This window comes from Balaenoptera ricei, chromosome 2, assembly GCF_028023285.1.
Source record: "Balaenoptera ricei isolate mBalRic1 chromosome 2, mBalRic1.hap2, whole genome shotgun sequence".
Taxonomy (NCBI): domain Eukaryota; kingdom Metazoa; phylum Chordata; class Mammalia; order Artiodactyla; family Balaenopteridae; genus Balaenoptera; species Balaenoptera ricei.
In genome coordinates, this window is record NC_082640.1 from 183,867,481 (window position 1) to 183,892,102 (window position 24,622).

The 24,622-nt window shown below is 54.9% G+C and overlaps 1 protein-coding gene across 4 annotated transcripts in view; it reads left to right on the plus strand.

The window, feature by feature from the left end:
* Positions 1–14,585: 14,585 nt before the first annotated feature.
* The window catches only part of LOC132359991 (uncharacterized), a 34,757-nt gene continuing 24,720 nt past the window's right edge, over positions 14,586–24,622 (plus strand). For 2 of the 4 annotated variants that reach the window (XR_009500998.1, XR_009500997.1), the window contains exons 1-3: positions 14,586–14,672; positions 17,186–17,291; positions 17,512–24,549. The gene's annotated coding sequence lies outside the window, so the exon portion shown is untranslated. The remainder of the gene's footprint in view (positions 14,673–17,185; positions 17,292–17,511; positions 24,550–24,622) is intronic. The other 2 variants (XM_059915002.1, XM_059915003.1) reach the window with 2 other exon arrangements.

Sequence of the window (24,622 nt, forward strand, 5' to 3'; positions counted from 1 at the left end):
CAAGGTCCACCAACGCCCCAAGGATTGCCAGATGCCTGTGGCCCGCCAGATGCCCGTGGCTTGCCAGTCCCCTGAGGCCTGCCAGTTGCCCGCGGTCCGCCAGTTGCCCGCGGTCCGCCAGTTGCCCGCGGTTCGCCAGTTGCCCGAGACCTGCCAGTTGCCCACGGTTTGCCAGTTGCCCATGGTCCACCAGAGGCCCACGGTCTGCCAATTCCCCATGGCTCACCAAATGACCACAGACGGTCAGTTCCCTGTGGCCCGCCAGTTGCCCCTGGTTCGCCTGTTGCCTGCGGTCCGCCAGTTGCCCGAGGCTGGCCAGATGCCTGAGACCTGCCAGTTGCCTGAGGCCGGCCAGATGCCCGCAGTTCGCCAAGTTGCCCGCCGCCCGCCAGATACCTGAGACCTGCCAGGTGCCCGCGGTCCGCCAGATGCCCATGGCCCACCAAATGCCCACGGACTGTCAATTCCCTGTGGCCTGCCAGTTGCCCGCAGTCCGCCAGTTGCCCGTGGTCCGCAGCGGTCCGTCAGTTGCCCGTGGTCCGCAGCGGTCCGTCAGTTGCCCGTGGTCCGCAGCGGTCCGCCAGAGGCCTGTGGTCTGCTGGATGCCCACGGTTCACCAGATGCTTGCGGACCGCCAGTTGCCCAAGGCCGACCAATTCCTGGTGGCCCGTCAGTTGCCTCAGTCCACCAGTTACCTGTGGCCCACCTGTCATCCTGCAGCTTTGTAACTGCCACGCGGGATCTGCCCTGATCCCCTAGGTCCCAGCCTTCTTTGCTTCTCTGTGATTCACCACCATTCACCCTGTTGCGACTTCTTGGATCTCCGTGATTCTCAGATCGGCAGCTTCTCATTCCAACGTACCTGCATGTAATCACGCCTACCCCAGTGGTTCTCGGGCAAATCTGTGTATACTCTTGAGGATTTGCTGAAATTCTGCAGTGGAAATTGCCCCTTCCTCCTACTTAGGGAAACTATTTACGGGGCTCCAAACATCCAGTTCTCCTTCTGACAGCCCGTGTATAACCCCAAATCTTTCCCCTGACGGTTGGTATGGTTCTGGCCCCCCGCCCAGTGAGTGAGAGAAGCCAGTTTGGGATTCTCCAAAACTGGAGGACAGAAAACCCATTTCCTCGCACAGTTGTGGTAAACAAATAAAATAAGCATTGTAGTGTGGTTCCTGAAAATGCTACGAATTGTGTGAGCGTGCCAGAACCAACGCCCTCAAGAACCACAACGTGGTTCTCTCCACGTCTGGGAAAAAGAGTGTCACCAGAATGGCCTTGCCTGGGCTGCTCTGGCAGCTGACCTCCCGCTGAGATGAACGCCTTAAATTTCATCCTTAGATGCTGTTCCTTGCAGCCCACCCAGGGACACCCTGCTCCTTTAAGAAGAGAAAGACGGGCTAGAGAGAAAAGACTAACTCACCTCCCGAGCTCCAGAGGTGGAGTGACCCCCCACCTGGCCTGCTGTTTTGCAAATGGCTCTCCCCTGCGGAGGATGAGCTACGAGGTGGGGGGCAGGGGGACGGCCCGATTTGCTCCAAGAATGAGGTCGGCGGCATCCTCCTCTTTCAGGCCCGGCATCTAAGCTATCGAGTTCGGGGGGAGGTTTGGCTCCTCCAAACCTCCATTCTTGGAGAAAAGAGAGCACAGCTCTGCTGTGCCGAGGGTAGGCTGCTGGGTGGCTTGAGGGCCAGGGCAATATTCAAGCCCCAGACGCAAACTGGGGATTGCTAAGAGTTCGTGGGTCTGAGAGGAGACGGCACTTGCTGGGCTGAGGTCCGCCCGTTGCCAGCGGTCCGCACCGTAATCCTGCAGCGCTGTAATTGGCAAACTGGTCTGCCCTGACCCCCTGGCTTCCTGACTCTTCTTCGCCCAGATGCATTTCTCTGCAGCACAGCTCCCTGTGATTTACCACAATTCGCCACGGTTGGTGATGTCATGGGTCTCCGCAGTTCTCAGTGCTGCGGGTTATCTACGGTCTTCGGGCAACTTTGTGCGCAGGCTCAAGTCTTCGGGGGTAAGGCTGCGGCCAAATTGCTCCAGGCCCTGGTCCTGCACCTCCCCCATCTGAAACTCTGCTTTTCCAGACAAATTGATACTTGACTCTTAGTCGACCCTCCCCCCCGCCCCAAGGCTCTTAGTTCCCGGGGAATCATCCGCCTGTGGGGGGGCGGGGGATGGTGGAGTCAGACAGAGGTGCAGCCTTGTCTCCGGCTCCCAGGCAGACTTCAGCCCTCTAGGCGGTTTGAGCAGAGGTGATCGAGTCCTGGGGGCCCCTGTCAGCACTGGGATATGATGCCAAGCTGGGTATCATACTCCTGCAGGCATAAGTCTGAGCAGTGTCCTGTGCCGCAGCCCGACTCACTCTCACTGCCTCCACACGCCCGTCTGGGCCAGCTCCATCCCCCGGGGGTGGACCTAGACCGTTTCCCAGCGCCGAAGGTGCAGGGACTCAAGCCCCGTTACTCTGAGGAGGAGCGTCCTTGTTCCCCAGCACTGAGCGAGTCCTGGGTCCTGCTTTTCCAGAAGACTCTCCTGCAGCAGTGAGGAGAAAGCCCTGGCCGTCTGCAGACTGGTCCTCGTCTGCCAAATCATAGCTGGGGAACTTGGGTGAACCTCGGCCGAGGCTTTTATAAAAGTGAAGAGTGGGCAGGATTTGGAGGTAAATACAAGAACAGAGCACCATAGCACGATCCCTTAAATCACGATAAATTGTAAGGAGAGGCCTGAACTGCTTCCCTGGGGACCTGGAAAGAGCCCTTCTACAGTGGTGTTGGATGGGGTGCCAGCCCCTTCCCAGGCTGTAGCATGAAAACTGCACAGCCTGCGGGATCTGTGGGTTCCCTCCCCGAGCCTGGAGTGAGGGTAGTGCTGCTTAGCCCCGGAAGTGATTGAAAACAAATTCCCCCAGGGGAGGGGGTCTTTGATCCAGGGGCTGCTCCCAGCTGGGGTTGCTCTGTTCCTTTACGAAGGGGAAGAACTCTCCAGCGCTGGAGGTTTCAGGCCCCCAGCCCGGTCTGGCTGGTTTGCAAAAGACCGTGTCCTCCGTGGGGGAGGAGTGAGGCTGAAGGCTGCCCATCCCCCTCCTCCTGCTCAGCCCCAAGGACTGAGGAAAGGGCTTTAGGGTCGGGGAGTCTCAGAGGAGGCATGGCACCTGCAGGGTTCACCCCAGCCCTCCGAAGCCCCTTAGACACTTGCTAGCAACATTTGCCCATTGGGCTAACGCAAAGGGGGCTTTGGGAAGCACCAGTGTGTGCCTGGGCTGCTTGATGGCCTTGAAAATACGGTAGTTTGAATGCTATAGCCTCCAAGGCAGTGATTTTGAACCGTTTATGGTCCTGTAAGAGGCCAGGATCCTTGGCTGGTGCGTGTGCCTTGCTAGTTACCCCTGTGCCGCTGCGCTTCAGCTCCGCAAGCTTCCCCAGCACTCTGGCCTCCGGGGCCCTCCGTGGTGGGAGATGCGTGGGCACCTGCTGCCCTTGCCGTGGGGCCTCTGTGTACAACACCACGGCTCACTCGGACGGCAGCATTGGGAGCCCCAGGATTGTGGAGCTGGGGCTCTCCTTCACCGCACTCCCTGCGGCCCAGTTCACGGCAGCTCGGTCAGTGACCCCCGGGGCCACGTCTTGCCCCTTGTGGTATTTGCTGAAGAGTCGGGGTGGGACCCGCTACAGGCCTTTCTCCCCAGTTAGGGAAACTGAGAGGCCCAAAGACCCAGTTCCTCTGTGGAGGGTCAACTCAAACTGATTTCTGCGCGGAGCTCTGTCGTACACCAGAGTGCCCGCCAGGCGCAGCGATGCCCCCTCCCCTGGCCAAATAAGGGGGTGCACGTGGCCCTTATCATGGCTGGAGGAGAGAGGGATAACTCCCAGCCTGGAAAGTCCTGAGCCCCTGGGGATTCCCTGTCAAGACCTGAGTTCAATGCCCTGAGCTTTTGCATGTTCCCTGCCCTCCCGGTGGGCAAGGGGTGGGGGGTTGCGGAGAAAATGTGACTACAATGCGACAGGGAGGAGTGCCTTGTGGCACGAATCCCAGGTCGGCTCCTCACTAGCCGTTTCTCGGTGCCTCGGTTTCCTTATCCACAAACAGGCTTGATCAAGTACATGGGTGAAGGTTAAACGAGCTATTAAATAGGTACTAAAAGCCCTGAGAACCCGCTGTGCACAGTTTTTGGTTTGCCGACAGACAGCCCCAGGCCAGATACCCCCGTGGCTCTGCATCTCCGCACCCTTGCGCAATCCTTTCGGTGGGAATCGTTTCTAGAGGAAATGGCTGGGCTCAGAATCCTGTGCATTTAAATGTTTGGTCTCTTCTGCCAGAAGGCTTTTCAGAGAAGTCGTGCCCGGTTAGATGGCAGACGCGGTATCAAGTTGATAAGGGAACCTGCGTGTGTTTGTGTGTAGGGGTGGGCGGAATTTTATGGTGAATCTTCCAATAGTTTAGTAAAAGAATGTAGATCTCAAACAAACAAAGTCCTGCAGAGATATCTTGACGTGGTCCAGATCAAGCGTTTCCCTTTTCGCTTCGTAGCCCCTCTGCGGGATGATGCTGGCCCGGGGCCCAGAGTCCCACTGGCCGTCACTCCTGGCTGCAGGTTGGGGGTGAGGGGTGCTAGAGAGTCAAAAAGCTGCATGTGGCCTCGGCGCACGGTTTTGCCGGGAGCAAGTGAATCTTGGCACGGAGTGGAAGGACGAGACGGGGTTTTTCACTTTATTTAGGAGGAACATGGGCTCAAGTGTGAATCCTGACCTAGGGGAACGCAGCTCTGCATCTGTGCTCTGAACGGCCACCCGGGCGGCTGCCTGTTGGCCTGAGCCCCCGTCCATGGTTCAGAGAGCCCCTCCCCCCGCTTCGGGGTGAGGCCACCCTGAGCCCCGGAGCAGATGTTAAAGTCCCTCACATCTTCCTTCTGCCTCTCTCTGCCTTTCTTCCGTTGGGTTTGAAATGTAGGCATGGCGCTGCCTTTAACATATGGGAAATGGCCCCAACTTCCCAACCCCCCCCTCCCGAGACTTGCCTCGAGGTTGGGGCCCCCGGGAGTGCCTCCGAAAGGCTGCAGTGTGGGTTGCTTCCTGTCTTCTGCTCCAAAGCATTTTTGAGTGGGAGGGGCAAAACAGGCCCCGCCTTTTGGGCTGCCCTCCTGGACCCCCAATCCTTCTCTTAATTCACAGAATGTGCAAGGACCCTGGGGAGGCCCAGAGTGAACAGGGGCCGCCTCTGATCTCCAAGGTCCCCCCAGCTGTGGGTTGGGGTCTCCCTTCCCCGGTGCCGGGACAGCCTCTGATGGGGTATACGACCCCAGACCTGGGACCCCTCTTTCTCCCATCCCACATTGCTCACTGGGTGGGACGTGCCACGCACATGGCAGCAGCACCTCCACCAGGCTCCCAGGCACCTGTTCCATCTTCTGCCTCATTCATTGGGGATGTTTGTTTTGAGCCTCTGCTCTCCGGTGAGCTGGGCTACGGGAACTCAGCTAGGATGTTTTAATATGAGACTGCAGTGATTAGGATGCTGGAAACAGGGGCTTCTCTTAGGACTTAGAGCCTTCCTTCTGGCCCCCTCGTTGGTCCACATTTCTTCTGCCATGGTCGCTCCTGGGTGGCATTGGTCAGCACATCCTTTAGACAAGGTCCTGGGACGGGGCAGGGTGGAGACTTCTGGTTCCAAGTGGACATGCTCTTCCCCTGCGGAAACCTCGCCCAGGGAGGGGCCTTGGAGGGGGCTTGCCAGTGAACACCAGTCACCTGGACCCCCTGCCCACCCTCCCCATCTTCCTCTCTCCGCCTTCGGGCCCCCACCTCATCCCAACTTCCTCTCCAGCCTGGCGGGAGATGGCAGCTTATACACACCCGCGGCCGCTTCCTGCTCCCCACCCTCTGCCCCAAGTCGAGATGCACTCAGGTTTCTCCAAATTAGGGCCTTGATTTGGTCTGTGGAAATCAGCCCTAAATCCGGGCCTGGGTCTGCACGGGCTGTTCAGGGAGTGTGTGAGGGCCCCGTGCGAACCCCCAAAGCAGGGGGCCAGGGGTATATGCTGAAGCCTTTCAGGGACAGCTCAGGCCGGCAGCCAGACAGTTCTGCTTGGATCTCTGGGGTGGCCACGTGGCCACACGTTCAACGTTCTGAGATGTCTGTGCCCCGAGCCAGCCAGAAAGTGACTTACGGCCGAAAGCAGAATTTGAATGACTTCTGCTGTGGGGAGGCCCCTCAGAGTAAACAGTGAGAATTTCTGGGAAATGTACATAAGGCCAGACTGTCGGGAAAGGACATGGGCCCGGAATTCCTGATACTCAGACCTGGGAGAGAGGTGCCAGCTTTTCACGGGCATCCCAGCCCCCAAGTGGCTCTCTCTTTTAGTTAAATGACAGCCTGCCACTAGTTGGCTCCTCCTTCTAGGGAGGGTGGGGCTCACTCACTTGCTCTCAGGACCTGGGCTGACCACCTGAGACGGGAGCAGAGGCACCCAGAGCCGAGCCCGGCGCACAGTAGGGGTGCAGCTCCCGGAACCCCCAGAGGCAGGGAGCTTGCCCATCACTTGCCGTTTTATTCCCGGCACTTGAAACAGTGCTGGTCCTAGGCACCCAGTAGGTGTTTCTTGAACTGAATGAATGAACGCATTAACAAAATTATCTGGAACTCATCTTTCAAAGTTGACAAAGCTCAGGCGAAAGACGCAGACCCTCAGCGGTGTATTTTGGGGGCAGCCAGTTCTCCGTGTGCCCGGCCTGGCTCTCCTGCACGTGTGCCACCTGCCAGGTGACTGGTTCAGAGAGAGACGCCACCACCCCAGCCCTGGACGTTGACCCTCAGGGTCCCTCCGAATAAAGCAGGACCGTTTTTGTTTTTAATAGTCTGTCAGTCTGTCTCAATCTGTGTTCAGGGCAGACCTGTGGTGTGAGTCCTGATTTCCGTATTTTTGCAGAGGAAACCGGAGCTCAGTGCGGTGAGTGGGCAGGACCCTCCTCAAAGGGCCTGGGCCTCCCAGAGTCTTCCTGAAGCCCTCCACCCCCACCAGTTCACAAAGGGGATGCTGTCTTTAGGTTGGAGCAGGCTTTGAAAGGTGGCCTTTGTTTGCTTTTCTTTATCATCAAATGTGCAAGGGCAGCTCTGTTTACCTAAAGGCAGGCGCCTTTAAGCTCATCCTTTCCGCAAACACCTAAAGGGTATGTTGAACATTTGAGCCCGTGTCTCAGAGGGCGAAGCGTTTGCAGAGCATAAGCCCAAGCAAGTGGTTAGATGGGGGTGAAGTGCGGAGACCCGCGGTGACCTGCGGTGTTCAGAGATGACCCTCGGTGACCCGCAGTCAACCCCAGCAACGCTGGTGGTGAAGTTGCCCTTCAAGGAGTGGTGGGGGGAGCTTTTCAGGGGCTGAGGCTGCAAGATGCGTCTCCATTCTGGCTCTAGGAAGGGGCTGGCATGGAGGGCACCTGGCCACCCTCGGAATCTTTGCCACTGTCCCTATCCCGGAAGTCCCAGGATGGAGAGGCTCACAGCTCTCATCTGCCAGGCCCAGAGCTGCTCCCCCTGAACCAGGAGACTGTGGCAAAGGTTTCATGCTCTGTGTCCCTGTGGAAAAGGTGGCCTTGTTAAATCAACTCTCTCTGTGGGCAGCAGGGCTGTCTGCATGGGCAGGGGGAGGAGGCCACCTTGGTTGGTTTACTGAGCCTCTACTGGGTACTTACTTGGGCACGGTTCTGAGGGCTTCACATGTATGGCCTCATTTCGTCTTCTCAAGGACCCTCGGGGGGCAGGTACGATTATTATCCCCATTTTATAGATGGAAAAACTGAGACACACAGAGGCATAAGAGACTCACTCAAAGTCAAGCTGCTAGTAAGTTGGTGGTATCGGAATTTGAACGAGCCTGTCTGATGTCAGAGTCTGTGTTTTCACCCACCTCTCCTCGCTGCCTCCTTGCAAAATGTTTGATGCTGGCCGCAGAGGGCTTGTGTCCTACCACGGACAGGAGAACAGCAGGGAAGTGGGGGGAGGCAGACCAAGTGTTCTGGGAATATTTTTATCTGGAAGATCTATTTCCCTACTGAGCTTGCAGGCTGCATCTCACATCCCGGTCTTTGGGACGGGGGTCCTGCTGAGGAAGAGAGTTGGCTCTTGTTGGTGGTGGGGATGGAGGGTACTGGTCCAGGTGGCTGCACTAGGGTGGCCAGCCTGGTCCACAGAGAATCCATGGGGCTCAGCAAAGAGGCTGAGAGTGGGGAGGCATGTTTCTCTTTACTCTCTGGCTGATTGTGGGGACTAGCAGAGCCCATCCCCCAAACTTCAGCTTAGGGCAGCCAAGCTCTCAGGAATTTTGGAGACAACAGCATTCAGGGCTGTCCCACCCACATAGGAAGGGCATCTCCATGTCCTTGTCAGGGCAACAGGGCACACGTGGCACAGACCTTGGCTCACTTCTAGCACGTATGTTGGATTTAACTTTGTAAATTACAAAATAAATGTATGCTTCATAGAAAGCAGCATAGAAAACAAGAAGATCTCTCCCCATCCCCAGCCCTGGTGTCAAACAGACTGGGGACACATGGTGACTACATGCACACATTTTTTTCTGCCCATTTAATCTTCCCTCCCGAAGGAGACATTTACCCTCATTCTACAGATTGTGCATTGAGGTTCAGGGAGGGTAAACAACTAACTCAAGGCACGTGGGTAGCGAGTGGACTTGCATCTGAGGTCTGAGCTCAGGGCCCCAAACCCTCACCCACCAGCGAGACTGCTGGTCTACCCAAGGGCTGGGAAACAACGCTAGCAATCAGCGTCGTGATTATGGGGTCTCAGCCCCTTACTTCGGGTGGCACTGCATAAAGTGGCCCCTACCTGCATGCCATGCTCTGCCCTCGGTTTGTTTCTTGTCTCCTTTCAACCCTAGGAGAGCCCCAGGTGGTAGGATATTATCACCCCCTTTCATAGTGAAGAACCACTCCTGCCCCTCCCTGCTCCTGCCCCACGTTCCTCCCAAGCCTCTCATGGGCAGATGAGCTTCTGAGCTGTGCTCTCAGGCAGGAGTCTTGTGAGTGTGGTTCCTTCTGGCTTTTTGGTGAAGGGGCGGGGGTTTCCTCTGTTTCTGGGTGACCTCTCTTGGGCACCGACTGGGACATGGACGTCGGCAAACCTAGGGTCAGCCAAGGAGGACGGTGTGCGCCCTGGAAGTCAACCCCTTAGGGCACACGGGCTCCAACTGCAGAGTCCCCCAGGCGCCCTTGATTCCACTAGTGGGCTAGTGGCTTCTGGGTGAGCACCGAGACTCAGGTATCACCAGGCTTGGCCCAGGGAAGCCAACCGTGGGCTTTGGAAGGATCCAGACCTTGAGTGTTTAAACTGAAAGCGAGCCTGCAAATGGTCCCCTTCCCCTGGCCATTAAGGAGACAGGTCTCTGTGACAGTCTTTGCTGAAATCCAGCACAGATGTCTTCTCTTGGAGCCTCTTGGGTGGGGTGGCAGTTTTTCAACTGTTAGCAATCTTTTAGTTAAAAAAAGAAAAAAAAAAAAAGCAAACTTTCCAGTCCTGTTCTACCTGGAATACATTTTCTCCTGGGGGGGGGCCCCTCCCCAGGCCTCTGCAGTTCTGTCAACACAGTGAAGCCAGCCCCCTCCCTAGCCGCGGGCAGTTGAATGAAGCAGTTCTTTGCTCCACCAAAGGAAATATTTCCATGGAGTTGGGCCAGGAAAACCCCTTGCTTGAATCCGGGCTGGCCCACGCCCAAAGCCAGGGGGGCTGCATGTGGGCGGGGTGGGGCAATGTGGCCACCTTCTCCTGGGGTCAGGGTGTGACTTCTAAGATCCACCTCACGGTGGTGGGCTGCTTCGCCACGACCCTGTTCTTGGCCTGCCTCGTTCCCCCAGTAAATGGGTTTCCTGAGGCCCTTCCTGTATGAAGGCAACCATTGAAGTTCATTTTCTTTTGCTGTTACCAGCTTGGAATTTGTTCATCTCTGCGGCAGGTTCAAGGGAGCCCTTCCAGAAGTCGGGCGTGGCTGTAGGGCTGCCCCTGGACACCCCATGCCCAGCCCATGCTCCAATGCCTCCATCTGAGGACGGTGCCTCCAACTACTCAGGAGGGGGGTCCCGAGTCTCTTGATTTTTATTTACTTATTAGAAAAATACTTCCTATTTGCGGTCCATCAGAAAGAGGCTCAAATGGTCAGTCTTCTTGGATTGTAGCATTTTAAAAAATACACATAATAAAAGCAATACATGTCAGTAGAGAAATCCACAAAAGTAGAAACAAGAGCAAATCATTCAGAATTTATTCACCCAGCACAACTAATGGTTTGGGGGGGTGGTATTTGGGGGTAATTTGGGGGTATTACCTTTCAGCTCTTTTTCATTGGCTCTAGTCATGAAAAAGATCCCTAAAGAGCAATGCCCACCCTCTCTCCCACATACCACACACCCCAGAGTCCAACACATAACGCGCTGCCTGGAAGGCCAGCAGTCTACTGGGAAGTCAGCTTTATCCGTGGCCTTTTATGAAAGGCGCTGAATTTTATTTGTCTTTTAGTATCTACAGTTTGGCAAACTCTTCTATGCAAAGGTTGGGGCTGAACCCGGAACTCAGGTTCCCTGGGTAGAAAATCCACAAGTGCCCAGGCAGCCGTGTGGTGCTCCCACTTACCAACCCTAGGATCACGACACACGGCAGGGACCACCAAGCATCCAACTGGCAGGAAATGTGGGTAGGAACTGTGTTTGGATAAGTGACCAGAAAGAAAAAAGGGAGCCCCTCCTACAAGTCCTTAAATGCCTAACTCGAAAGTTTAGACTTTGTTTTGAAGGCAAAATCAAGTTCCTGAAGCTTGGCTAGCATGGGAGCCACAGGTTAGTGTGCATTCTGGAAGAGGTATTGTCAATTCCAGGATCCCAGAAGACAGGACTGTATTTGATCATTTCCCCCAAATCCTTGGGGGCTTGATGCCCTGTCTTGTACTTTACAGAAGGCACAGAGGTGGTACCCGACAATTCCAGGCTCCCTCACTCCAAAGCAGCTTCATAGGAAGACCCTCTGTGTGTCCTTCTGCTTCTCTGACTTGGGATGAGGTCTAAGGGTGCTGGGGGTGGTTCAGGGACGTGTGATCTCGGGTGGTTTGAATTGACAGAGGCTGGTTCTGGAACTAGGGATCAGGAAGGCAGGAGCATCGGCTATCACTGTAGCCACCCTCGGGATGTGTGGAAGAGGGCCTGCAGCAGAGATCTCTGGGGAACACGAGCATTTCACCTGGAAGGCTGGGAAGGCCTGCTTAGAGGGGCAGGCACTCAGGGGTCGCTGTTCAGTAAGAGCCTGAGTATTGTTTTTGAGAAGAGAGTACATTTACCCACACCTGGACGATGGCTATAGGAGAAGCTTGTCTTCATTTCCTGGCTGAATCTTAGGACGTTTGTATGCTTGCCCACAAGTATGTACATGTGGATAGGAGACTGCTCACACGGCTTTTGAGGGTTCCCAAGTATGAATTAAAAAAAAAGAAGAAAAATGTATGCTTTGAATTAGATCTACGTGAAAAAAAAAAAAAAAAAGAGGCAGCAGGCTAAGCCCTGCGCCTGGGACACTGGCTCTCCTCCAGGGTTCTTCAGGAGAGTTGGGTTTCAGCATGTACAGAAAGAAAGTGAGCTGTTTCTCAAACCTGGATTTCCTTGTCTGTTTTGCCCTATAGATATGAATCTGAGCCCTCAAAGGTCCTTTTCGAGCAAGTAAAGCATGCACGACATTGTTCAGATTGAGAACCAGTTCGGGTCCAAATATTACCATAGATTTAGCTCTTTCAAGTTATTGCTTTTTTTGCTTTGGACCAACAAATATTTAAAAAGTTAGGTTCTGAGCTCCCGAAAAGCCAACGAAAACATTTAAACATATGGATTTTGTGTGTGTGTGTGTGTGTGTGTGTGTGTTGGTGTGTGGTTAAACCATGCTCAGGAGAGATTAGTTTACAGCAGTCTGTCTTTCTCTCTTTGCCTTTTTTTCCCCCCTATCTTTTTCTTTCTTTCTTTTAGGAAGCCAGAAGGATAAACATGTTGCCATGGAGTTCTGTTTAAAATAAAATACAATGGAAAGAAAAGCAGCATGATGAAGTAACCACATGGACGGCAGGATACACCTGATACTAATTACTGTCATGCAGAATGTTCTGGAAGACATTTGACTCGCCTGATGTATACATTCAAATCAAGCAAAGCAGGACTGGAGGGGTCCTTGGGGACCATCTTGTCCAACTCTTTCCTTTTTCCAGATGAGGAAATAGGGGCCCAGAGTGAAGGGCCTGGACAGCAGCCTCCCAGTTAGGAGGGAGGAGAGCTGGGATTCAGACCCGCGGTGCTTTTGTCAGAGACACAGAATTGCCAGGGTCTTTTACCTTGGCCTGTCAGTGAGACCTTGAGAAAGAGGAGTGGGATTTACTGTTAAACTCTGAGCACCAGGCGGAGAAGTCAGGGAGCCCAGAAAAAAAAAAAAGCAGAGAGGCGGCCTTTGCGCTGGGAGGCCCACCTCTCCTCCCGGGGGCCAGGCCTTGAGGACAGAGATGCGCATTGGCCATCTGGAGTTTCTCCTTCCAGGGCCTCTCAGAGGCGCCCCAAACAGCCGGGGGGCCCCTCCCAGAGCTTCACTCGTGTCCTTTTGGGGCTGCAGGGATGACGCCAGGAGGCACTGTCTCTAGGACAGCCTCCAGGGACCCCGCGTGCGTGACTACCGAGCCTCTCTGGTGGCCGCCTCGGCTCCCACGCAAGCCTCCCACGCGCGGAGGGCGAGCTGGCGCCCCCATGACAATGCGCGCCCCTCGCCTCTGCCCCCGAGAGGCTAGCAACCGGGCCTGCGGGTGTCTGATTGGCCGCGCCGGCTTGACGACAGGGGCTCCTGGCCGCTGATTGGTCCCCGCTGGCTCCGGCTGTTTCCTAGCTATTAATACCGTGGCTAATAAACGCTCTCCTGTTGACTAGGATGCTCGGAGCCATGATTTTTTGAAGCTTTCTTGACATCCGCGCTTGGTGCGGGCCTTTCTGTTTCGCAAGTCCTGCTGCTGCGGCTCTGGGGCGCCGTGCATGCTCCGCAGGCTGTAAATGGGGTTCTCTCCCCCCTTTACGTTATCTGACACTTTAAGGTAGCTCCCCGCCATGGCCTCCAAAGGCCACTTTATCTTCATCTCCCCAATAGCCCGCCTGCTCATCTACAAATGAGCCCTCCCACCAAGGCTCGGTGTCTCGTGCAACCTGGTGGCCCATTTTCACCTCCCTGTCGCTAGCCGTGGGCTTGCAAATAGACCTGTCCCTTCTTTTCAGCCCTGGAATCTCCCGACTGGGCTATAGTTACGTACAGGATCGCTGGGCACGGGGGGGCTCGCTCTGAAGCCGCTGCTTTGAAGCCCCTGAGAAGTGCGGGGGAACTGTTCTAACTTGATACCCCCGCGGGGCCCCTCCGCCTTTCCCCTTTGGGACTCATCACTCATCCTCACCCCTCTTCTGTCACCAGGCGCTTCATCCTTGCCCTCCCGGCTGCCACCCACCTGTCGCCCTAAGATAGATCCTTAGTCCCTTTCAACAGCATTTTGACCTTTGCGAGAGGACATTTGATTGACGGTTCTGCCCGCTTTGCCACTCAGTGCCCGGCAGAGCTGCTGAAGGCGCCACCTGTTAAGGATTAAATCTCATGTGCCAAGTCCCGGAGCACGAGGCCGTGCAGCTATGCTCTGCCGCAACATGTGTCGCTGCCTGTTTCCCCGGGGGCGGTGTGTGTGGGGGGCTTTTCAAAGTGTATGTGTGCGGACATCATCTCACATTTGGGGGGTACCCTGTGCATCTCCTTGTGGGACACAGTCTCCCTCCAAAAGTACTTTCCCTATAGGGACACGGCTGGTGTCTAGATTATTACAACCCTGGTTAGGGGGTACCCCCTTGTTAACGTGGAGGAAGCGGACCCCCTGGCAGAGGAGGGGGCATTGCAGGGTTCAGGGCACGCAGGTTGTAAGCGGCAGAGCTGGGGACTCAAAAGCCAGTTTTTCTGACTCGGAGATGCAATATCGAGTCTCCCAGTCGGAAATGGACGGGTGGGCTAAGAGGGGGGTGACAGACGCTGACTTACATTTGGGTACCGCTTATCTTGCCCGGGGCATTTTATTTCCCAGGACAAGAGGCAGAAAGCATCATTTTCTTTTCCTAAGCCGCATCCTCTGATGGAGGTTCCGAAATAGCCAGGTGTGTGATCTGCTGCCCCCGGTGCCCCAGCTTTACCCTCGGCCCGCCTGAGGATAACCACCCCTTGTCCAGTTCTCCCAGCAAATTGTGCACAGAAATCTGCCCGCCTGGCGCGCGGGGCTCATGTAGGAAAAAGCACCAGCGAGCTCAGGGTGTTGGTCATGGCGGCGAGGGGCACTGCGGCAGAATTTTTTCCTCCCTTCTTTGCTGCAATCTGGGTGCGGCTAGAGCAATTTGTCATAGAATCTGGGGGGCTCATTTTTCCGGCCAATCACTTTTGGAGAAATGAGCGCATTGCAGCAGAATGCGCTGACGTCAGAGACCACCCCTTCTGCGCCTCGATATAAACCCCACCCAGCCAGCCCCTAGCGCAGACGGCGGAGAGCTGGGATGGAGCGCGCCCTGGCCCGCTGGCCTTGGCCGCAGCTCCTCGGGAGAGCCGAGGCGCCCGCGCGAGAACCTCCCTACCTGGTGAGTGGTTGGCCATCCTTTGCCCGAAAGGATGTGCAAAAGGAAGACGACACCCCCTTCTGGGCTGGGCTCCGTCCTCCTGGACATGCCGCAAGACAGATGCCGGGACCTTCTCCTGAAGGCGGCCACTTCGCCTTGTCTCCGAGCATCGGCAATGAAATTCTGTCAGGAAGGAAAATCTCGAGGCACATTTTCCTGGGGTGGGGAGGGTGGGGGCGGAGAATCACAGGGCCACTTTCCAGTGCAGTCCTTGAGGGAAGGCTGGGTGGTAGGAGCTTCAATGAGGATGAGTGGGAGGAATCTGATCAAAGCCCTGTCAGAGGCCAGTGTGCCGCAGTCCCTGGGGTCCAAAACCCAGATTTTCTGTGTTTGAAGCCACCTTTAGAATCACGAGTGGTGGGAGGTATGGCAGCGGATGTATTCTGCATGCCGTAGAATTAGGGGGGAGAGCACCCGAAAACACGAGTCTCCTGGGCATATCTTCCCGCTAGTTTTTGGCCAGGTTCTTGGTGGCCGTAGGCGTGAGGAGTAGAGGTACTTATCCGCTAGGGATTCTGAATCCAAGTACACAGGTTAGTGCAAAGCCTACTCCAGTCAAAATTTAGACAGTAGAATTGCTACCTGGTATCATCTGTTTTATTTAAATAGTGGAGATGTGGCGCCCATGTGCAAACCTACCAGAAGCCCCCCTAGGATGAGTTCGGTAGAGAAGGGCGGCTGGGGGGAGGGTCAAGTAATTGGGGGCGAAGGCAGAATAGAAGCAGGGGGTGGGCTGGGGTGGAGATAAGGCTGTGTCCTTGGGTCTGGGAGAGGTTAATTAAGAGGGAAGAGAGAAATACAGAAAAGGGGGCGTGTTGGGGGGGGGTCTGGGCACTGGGAGCTGAGAATTGGGGGTCGGGGGTCTTTTCAGTGTTGCGTGATGGTCGCTGGAAGATTCTGACATGTTGTGTGCTTTTGACTTTTTATAAAGTCGCCTTTTGCCATTTCCTTTGTCCCTGTCAAGCCCCCCCCCCCCACGTCGCCCCCTCCCCACTCTGAGCCGGCGGGCTTGGGGAGGGGGAGCGTGAGAGGGTTGCTACGTGGCAGGTTTCTGGAAGGTTTTCTTGCTGGCCGCCAGAGGGCGCTGGTGGCACTGCGGAATTTTGGGGGGCGGGGTGGGAAGGGGAGGTGGCCTTTGTTCTCCTGGTGGAGGGGGTCGGGCGTGGGATTTACTGGAGAATTCTGAATTCATTTACCTAAGGGGGAAATGTTTTAAGACCCCCGGGTTCACTGGGGAGCGGTTGCAGGATTCGCGCTGGGCAGAGATGCCGTGATCGGCACTGGTTGCATGACCTAGGGTGTCGTGGAAGAGCGTGGACGCAGACTAGTTTATTTTCGGTCGGTTTTGGTTTTGAGGGTCTTAGGAAGATGTGGCTCATTTGAGTAGGATGTAGAGGCTCTAAAATGGTTCGTTAGGCGCCATCGTGCGGGGGTCTTGAAATTCTTACTGTGACGTAGAAGGGAGCCGAGATTTGGGGTGGGGGGCTCGATGGTGGTCTGGATAATTTTAGGCGGTTTTGGTCGCCTTTATATTATTTTCTAGTGGTACCATATTTTGTAGCATGCGTCCAGAGAGCATAAGTGAGTGAAAATAGTGTACTGAGAACTGGACCTTTATAATTTTAATTAATTTATGTTTAATTGCATTTTCTGGAGGTTGGAGCCAAGATTTCTGTGTTTTTACCTATTAAAAGTGGAATCTTGTTCTGGAAAGACCCTTATGGCGACTGTCTCCTTGAAATCCTCATATCTCTCTGGTGCAAGATGACAGTAGGGGGGCGCAGAAGGACCCCAGGACGTGTATGGGGGCGTGCTGCCTGATGTCCACAGGTGGATTCTGGCTGGTGATGGCAGGCGTGACGTTTAGGGGGCACAGCGGCCCTGCGCGATGAGCTGGGGTGGCCCCTGTCCCCCTTCCTAGCCTGAGACCTGTTGGGCCCCCCCATCTTATGCCATATGTGCCCCTGGCAGCTGCGGGCCAGGCGCGGGTGGCGGCGCATAAGTTGTCTCCCGCGCGCACGCCGCAGGTGTCTGTGCTCTTGGGCTCTGGGTGCTGGCCGCGCGCCCCCTAGCGGTCTGTGTCTGAAAATGGCTCTCGGCCCGCTAAACCGAGCTTCAGGTTGCGCATGCGCACACAGCGAACACTTGTGCCCTGTCAATCAAATCTTCCTTACCCCCTCCCATTTCTCTCCCTCCTCCCCTTTGCTCTTCTCTCCCTCCTCCCCCTCCCTTTTCTCCTCTTCCCCCACCTCCCCTCCCATTTTCGTCCTCCCTCCTTTCCCGTCCCCTTCCTCTCTCCCATTCCCTCCTCCCTCCTCTCCCCTTCCACCTCTCCCTCTTCCCCCCTCCTTCCTCCTCTTTCTCACTACCCCCTGCCTCTCCCTCTGACTGCCCCCTCCCTCCCTCTGCTGTTCCTGTGCTGGCCATTAGAGGTCATCAAGATGGTTTCTAATCCCACCCCCTCCCTGCCATAGGGTCTCTCTTCAAGGATGACATCATCCGTTTGCCTCCCTGTCTTCAAGGACCACCTCTGGATGCCAAGTTGATGCCAAGGTTCTTGCTGCTCACCTCCACCTCATGGTACTTCGACCCCTCCTTGTGGCAATTTACACACAACATGGTGGGCAGAATCCCTCACCCCTGCCACCCTCCTTGCACCACCCCCAGACCCATTAGCAGTTAAAATTAGCAATTTAAAAATTTAACTAATTGGTTTTAGTTGTAATTAATTCATTTAAAGTTTAATTAATACTGAGACTTGGGCTTGTAAGTGGGTCCTCTAACCTTTGATCTATTGCAGAGCATGCTAGGAGCATGGATTCCTGGATGCCACCAGCATACAAAGCAGCCACTGGCAGTGACCCCCAGGGACCAGGACGACGAAGGATGAAGAGGACCAGAACTGACCAGCTGTCCCTCTTGGCTAACGGCTTAAACCAATGCCCTAGTGAGGGGGCGTTGGTCATTAACGCCGGACCTTTGCTATGCTTCTGCCTTGGTGCTATGACTGCTTTTCTATGTGTCTCTGCTTGTGTTAACATGTCAGCGACCTGGAGGGTTTCCAACCCCAGGGAGGTGTCAGTCTTTCTCAGTCCACCCCGTTGTTACCCCCGTGATGTTCTGAATGGAAGGGTCCCTTTGGGAACTTCTCAGGAGGGGGACCTGGGCCAAGGGCTTAACCAGCATCTCACTGGCAATTCCAAGGCCCGGGGTGGGCTTCTGGAATGAGCATGTGCCCCACGCCATGCTACTGAACTGCCAAGGGCATCCCCACCACCTTTGAGATCACCCTGTCCTTTCTGGGGAACGGGGTTGAGAAGAGCAACCTCCCAGGGTGTTGTGAGTATTGAATGAGTCCAAGCAGCCTCGGGTAGGGCCAGGCATAGAGGAGGCAGTCAACAAATGTTTGTTGAAACAGTTTGGTTGGCCAGTCCATCCCTACCCCTCTCACCTGTCTTACACCTCTTATTTATTCTCCCACAGCGCTCTGGACAGCCCTAGTCCACGGGGCTCTCCCTGCACCAGGTAGGGGCTGAACCCAGACGGGTGCTGGGCTGACTTGAGTAAGGACATGCATGGTGCATGTGGTCATTTCCAGAGCACTTTCGATGTTCTGTGCCTATGTTATTTCTATGTCCGATGTCCATGTGAGTGAGGCTGCCTTGTTTACAGGTGAGAATGAATTTGGCATCGATTTGAGTAATTCTAAAAGATGGAGAGCAAGAAGACGTATTTGAACAGAGTGCCCCTCCCTAGGGGACGGGACTGATTCACATTTACAGTGAGGTCGCTGAGGCTGGAGGAGCGTAAGCATTTTGTCACGTTGCTGGCAAGAGAAGGGGTCAGAGTTGGACCCTGGGTGCCATTTGTGTCTGCCCCTTACCCCCTGCCCCAGAGTTATACTAAGAGCCCTTTGATTTCCAATCAAATGTTTGACAATGGGGCAGGCTGTTTGAAATCCCAGCTGCCCAGGGTGGTCTTGGGGGTCTTGGGTGGCCCCAATGCTGGTACCATGTGCTGGCCTCACCTCTCAATAATGGTGTGACCTTAAATACGTTGCTTAACTTCTCCAAGTCTCAGTTCTTTTCATGGCCTAAATGGGGATTAGGGAAAAAAAAAAAAAAAAGCAACACAAAAAAACACCCGCGTTTATCTACCCCACAGGGCGCTTTTGAAGGCCAAATGATGTAACCACTATGAAAGTGCTTTGTAAATTGCTGTGGAAATTGCGAGATACTTAACACCAGGAAGCTCTCCCTGATTATCGCATGCCCAGCCCTGTCCCCCCTCAGTTAATAACAGCTAGCACCCACTAGGTGCTGTGTTTGCGCTCAATAAGTAAATTCCAGAAGAAATAAAAACAGAATTAATTCAACAAACATTTTCTGGACCGCCTACAATATGCCCCGCACACCAGGCCTGGTATGTGATACAAAGATGATGAAAACAGTCTCTTGGAAGCTAATTGGGGTCCTCGTTTGACCGGCACTTTCTTTCGTCCCCTTTTAAGCCAACCAGTTTTGTCCGGACGAGACAAAAACAACTTGGGCTGCTTTAGAGAAACCCGGCTTGGTGTAGACAATAGCTCCCGGGCTTCTGAAAGGGGCTGATTGGATTATGTGGCAAATGAAGGTGGAAGGATGACTTGGAAGGTGACAAATGAAGTGGGCGGAGATCTGCTGTGAGTTAATCCAGGCTATTAGGAGGGACCTTTTGTCTTCCAGAGGCTGGCAGGAGCTTTTACCACTGGGTTTTACATCCTTAATGTAAGGACGCATAATTTATGGTCAGTGAAAACCCAGGCCCCAGTGAGATTTGAGTGGGCTGTAAAACTGAGCGTCCTGCTACCAGTGAGTAATTACAGGGAGCATTTATGTCTCCCTTTGCAGTTGGCAAAGGCCTTTTTGCAACCATCAATTCATTTGAACCTCACAACTCCCTGTCCGGACCCGGGGCTGGCCTGAGCCTCCTAGGGGAAGAGGCCCTCAAGCGGCCTTCAGATTAGGGCATCTGAGGCATCTGACATAGTAAAGGGAGAGACGTCCCCTGCCCTGGCCCCTCCTGTCTCAGACCTGGCCTTCCCGGCCAGCAGCGATTCCCTCCGAATTCCTCACTTTGCTCTGTCGGCAGCTCTGAGCCTCCGGGCCCCTCCTGCCCTGCTTTCTAGCCACTCTCTCTTTCCTTTCGCAGCCAAGCTTCTCGAAAGGCCTGTCTACACTCGCTGTCTTCCTTCCTCACCTCCAATTTCCTCTCCAACCCACTGCTTCCTGACCTCTTCTACTCCGCTGATCGGCTGTCACTAAGGTAATGACTTTTCTGGAGGTTAACCCTGGACACGTTTCCGGCTCATGGGCACATGACACACAGACACGTATCCAGTGTTTCTCTCACATTTTCCAGCTCCAGTCACTTCTCTTGACAGACACGCCCCTGTAGACTTCACAGAGTCACCTGCTCCTGGCCTTCCTCCTTCTTAGTTTCTCTTAGGAACTGGAGTATCCAGACCCCTCACCTTCTAGAACCTGCCTCTTAGCAGCTCACCCTGGGTTGGAGTCTAAACCACCTAGAGCTGAGGCCTTGGGGTAGGTCAGTTTTTTCCAAGCCACCTTTTTCTCAGTTGCAGAATAGGGTGTCTTTACCTGGCAGGTCAGGTGGGCAGTCTTGCAGGTAAGATTTTAAGTCCCACTATTTGAGGGACTTGAAATAAGTTCAATAAAGTGTTCATGAGAAAATACAATTGGGGTCATCATCAGATTTTCTTGTAGGTTAAGTTCCCACAGGGAGGACCAAAGAGAGAAGAAAGAAGTGGGGGGAGGGGGCAGTGGGAGAGAAAGAAGCAAAGAATAGAAAAAGGCACCAAAGACAAAAAAGTAGCAAAGGGAGACTCAGAAAATATGAAAACCCACCAAAAAAAAAAAAAAAACCCCACATCCAGAGAAAGGGGTTTCTTCTTGGGTTAGGCAAAAAGAAAGTAAACAGGAAAAAGGTTTAAAATTGATTATCCCAGTGACAAATCCCAGGAAGCTTTCAAATCAAATTGCCCCATTTTGGGTTTTTAACTCCTTCTATCAGGTTTAACCTCTTTACCTCCTGCATCCTGGTTAAACGCTCCTCAGCCCCCTCGGCTGGTGATTAAATCCCGAAGCTACACGGAGTCTTTCAATGAATGAATGGCCAACAGAAAGAGCCCTCCCCCTCCCCCCAGCTGTGTTTTTCAGTTTTATTCCACTTTCCGCCCTTTTCCGTTAATGAACACAGGGCTAATCTTGGGCCTTGTCAAGGAAGAGGCTGCAGACGTTAATGAGGTAGCTGCTGGATTCCAATATTCGCCTCATAAGGAGCCTTCTTTGTCTGGGAAGGAAAAACACACTGATTATCATAATAAGTGCCGCAGGGCCGCGGCCGCAGGGCACGGGCTACGTGGGTCTGAAGCCACACTTCTAATTTTGGTGCTGGAGCCCAGGATTCATTTTGCTTCCCATTTAAGTCTCTGCCTCTGTCCCAGCTCGCAATCCATTGAGCGGAGTGGAAAGTTGCAGGCAGCTTTGGGCCACAGAGAGGGCTGCTTTGCAGAAAGTTCTTTTGTTCGACCCTACACGCAGACCAGCAATGGGCCAGGGCGTTTCAGGTCTCTGGGATCCGTTTTCCAAAAGCAGAGAGATGGGGGTGCACGTTTCCAACTCTGCCTCACACCAGCCTTGTTTTTAGGACTCACTGGTGTTGAGGCTTTAAGATCCCCAAATGGTAGAAAAGGCTTAGGCATAGACCCCGTAGAATGATCACAGGGTCAGTGCCTGTGGAATGCTCCTTCCAGGTCAGGAAATGGATGGGTATTGGTACTCCAGTCCCCCCACCAAGGGAAGGGCACGGTTGGGGCTCACATTTGGCCCCCACATAGGATGAGAGGGATGAGAGGGCCAGCTATTTGTCAGGACCACTCAGATCCAGCACCAGAACCTGTAGTCACTCCTTTTACCCCCTAAATGTGCCCCTCCCATATGTCCTGCACGCCCCCCCCCCCCTCCAATTCTCCCTTTCTGTCCTGATTCTTGGACTCCCAGGAGCCCACGAATGTCTTTATTTTTAATTGTTATTACCTTTTTTTTTTGGCCGCACCCTGCGGCATGTGACATCTTAGTTCCCAGACCAGGGATCGAACCCGCGCCACCTGCATTGGAAGTGCGGAGTCTTAACCACTGGACCACCAGGGAAGTCCCCCAGTAATGTTTTTAGAGCAAGTGTGCCTGAGTTGGAAACTTGCCCTTATGAATCCTGAGTTCTGGATGTTTCTCACCCCAAGGCAGATCAATCAAGATGAGATCACTCCAATTAAAGTTCAGCCTCTACCCAGACCTTCAGCCAAATGGGGAAAAAAAAACAACTAAGGGAAAAGTGAGGTGTTTGGTGCAAGAAAACTTTTAGTTGAAAACTTCCTTAACTTACTTGTTGGCTAAAGGTTCCCTGGCATTCATGGATCAGAATTTGATGCTCTTTCCAAGTTAACAAAACCAACCCTCGTCCAGCCCCCTAAATGAAAATGTTGAAGGAGGCCCAGGTGGCCAGTTGGGACAACTCCACTCCTTTTGGTGGCGGTGACCCAGATGTTGCCTGGACTTGGGGACTGGATGAGGGTGGGCACCTCTGAGAATAGGGATCCCACAAAAACCTACACTCCTCCGTGCACTTTTTGGAGAGTAAAATAATAGAGCAGTTCCTGGTGTTTCTAAAAGAGGATTTATTTTAAATAGGAAAAAAAAAAATAACCCATAGGACCCTTTTCACCCTCACATACATACTAATTAAAATACATGTCCCAAAGTCATTAATATTCCAGCACTTGAGAACCTGGGGAGCGGGTGGAAGGCAGTTGAATTCAACTTCTGGGGCCACCAGCAGAGGGGTCTGTGCTACTTGCTCTTGAGTGTATGGCAGCCTGTTTTAACCTGCATCCTTGTTTCTGTGGTCCCCCTTCTGTGCCTGGACGGATGCTGCTCCCAGCTGCCTGTGCACACGGGACCCCTGTGCCCCACTCTTACAGCCCAGAGGTCCTGTCAGGCTTCCTGAGTGGGCCCCGTGACTCCCAGGGCCCACTGGTCTCAGCATCCACCATTAAGTCAATCCCAGAGGCTCAGGAGATCCCCTCGACACCAATTCTTCTGATTTTCTTTTTTTTCTGCTTTTATTGCCCCCTTTTCTCCATCTACCTTTTCTTCTCTACTCCATCACCATTTCCTCATCTGGGCCTCTGGGGGTGTCCTAGGCCAGCCACTTCTCCTTTGGGTGTCCCAGCACCAGCCTGGCACAAAGTGGGGTTCAGTAAGAGTATGTGGGATGTATGTTTGGACAGGTGAGTCAATGAAGGAACTTGACTGCCATACTTGAGCTGCTAGGCGGGAGTTGTTGAGGATGCAAAAAGTTTTAGGTCAAAAGGGTGGAGGGTGGATGTCCTTTTACCGAGAGGAGTGGGCGTTGCCCCACCCCCAGCCCCATTTGAGTGGGGGCTCACCAGTCTCACCCCTTCGTTCACTCATGCGTCCATCCCGTCATCCAACAGTTGATCCTTACTGAGCAAGCCCACGGCCCGGCCCCGGGCTGGGCACCTGCCACCCTAGCGCATCCCTTGATGGCCTCTGCGTCCCCGGGGGGTGGCGGGCCAGGGGGTTGCTTCTGCCCAGGGTGGCCTCGTGGCTCCCGGGCGCGGGAGCAGCGGACTCCCGCTCTGCAGGCAAGGCAGGCGGGGTGGGGTGCGAGGGACGGGCCTGGTTTGGCCGGTTGGCCCCCTTTTAATTCAAACCCCGGGGGGCGGGCGCGGGCCGCGAACCTGCCCTTCTCCAGGGCTCGGCCGCAGGTCCCAGCCAGCCCCTCCGGCCCTCTTGGCCTCCCACCCCATCCCGTAGCTGAGTGCTCATGGCTGATCTGGACCCCCACACCTGAAGTTCAGGACCGAGGTGGCGGCACAGGGGCAGCTGTGGTGTGTGTCCCCTTGGGCTCTGGCCACACAGGTCTCCCTCTTGAGTTGGGGTCCGTGAGCTGGACCCCTCCCTCCATGATGCCTTCCTCCCCCTGGGGCTAAATCCAGCTCCTTTGCCCCCCCCACTTGTGGGCTGGGCCATGTCCAATGTCGAGGGCCCCTGGCCGGGAACCTCCAGGGAGCACTGCAGGCTCCGGCTCTGCCTGCCTGGCGGCCCCTCCTCTGCCCCCCCCCCCCCCCCCCCCCCCGCTTGCTAGGCTGACTGCCCACCTGGGGCTCTGCTTGCCCGACCTGACCCATTTCCCCTTCTCTGTGCCCCAGTCACTGGGCTTGGGACCCTCTGGGTCTCACCCATCCAGCCCTCTGCCTAACAGGCTGGTTTTCCTGGCTGAGCCCACACCTGTGGTTACCTGGCCCTGCCTGCTGCCCCGCCCACCTCCCAGCTGCTTGCCTTTTGCCTGCCTCTCCCCCAGGGCAAGGAGGCCCTCCCCCTCGGGGTCTCCCAAGTTTCCGGTTGGTCTCCAGTGCTCATGGCACAAGCCCCGCTGGCAAACCACCTCCCCTACCATCCTCAGAGGCCCCCTCCCATGGGCCTGGCCTCCCAGGCTCTGAGTGCCCGTGGGCTGCAGCCAGACCTTTGTCCTGCTCCCTTCCCCCCACCCCAAGCCCCCCAGACCCCTTGTCATCATGTCCTACCGGGCCTGCCTGTACGGCCGTCCTGTACCCGCGAGTCCCAGGCTCTGCCTTGCCTGCGGCCTCATGGCCGGTCTGGGGGCTGCCACCTGGCCTGTCGCTTCTCTTCTTGCACCTTTTCCTGTCATTGCCATCCCTACGCGCCACCTCCCTCCACCGAAAACCAGGCTGCAGGTGAGACTGGGCTCCGTGTGTTTTCTGGGGGTGTGTGTGGCTTTTCTGGGGGCTCGCCTTGCCGGCGTTCTAA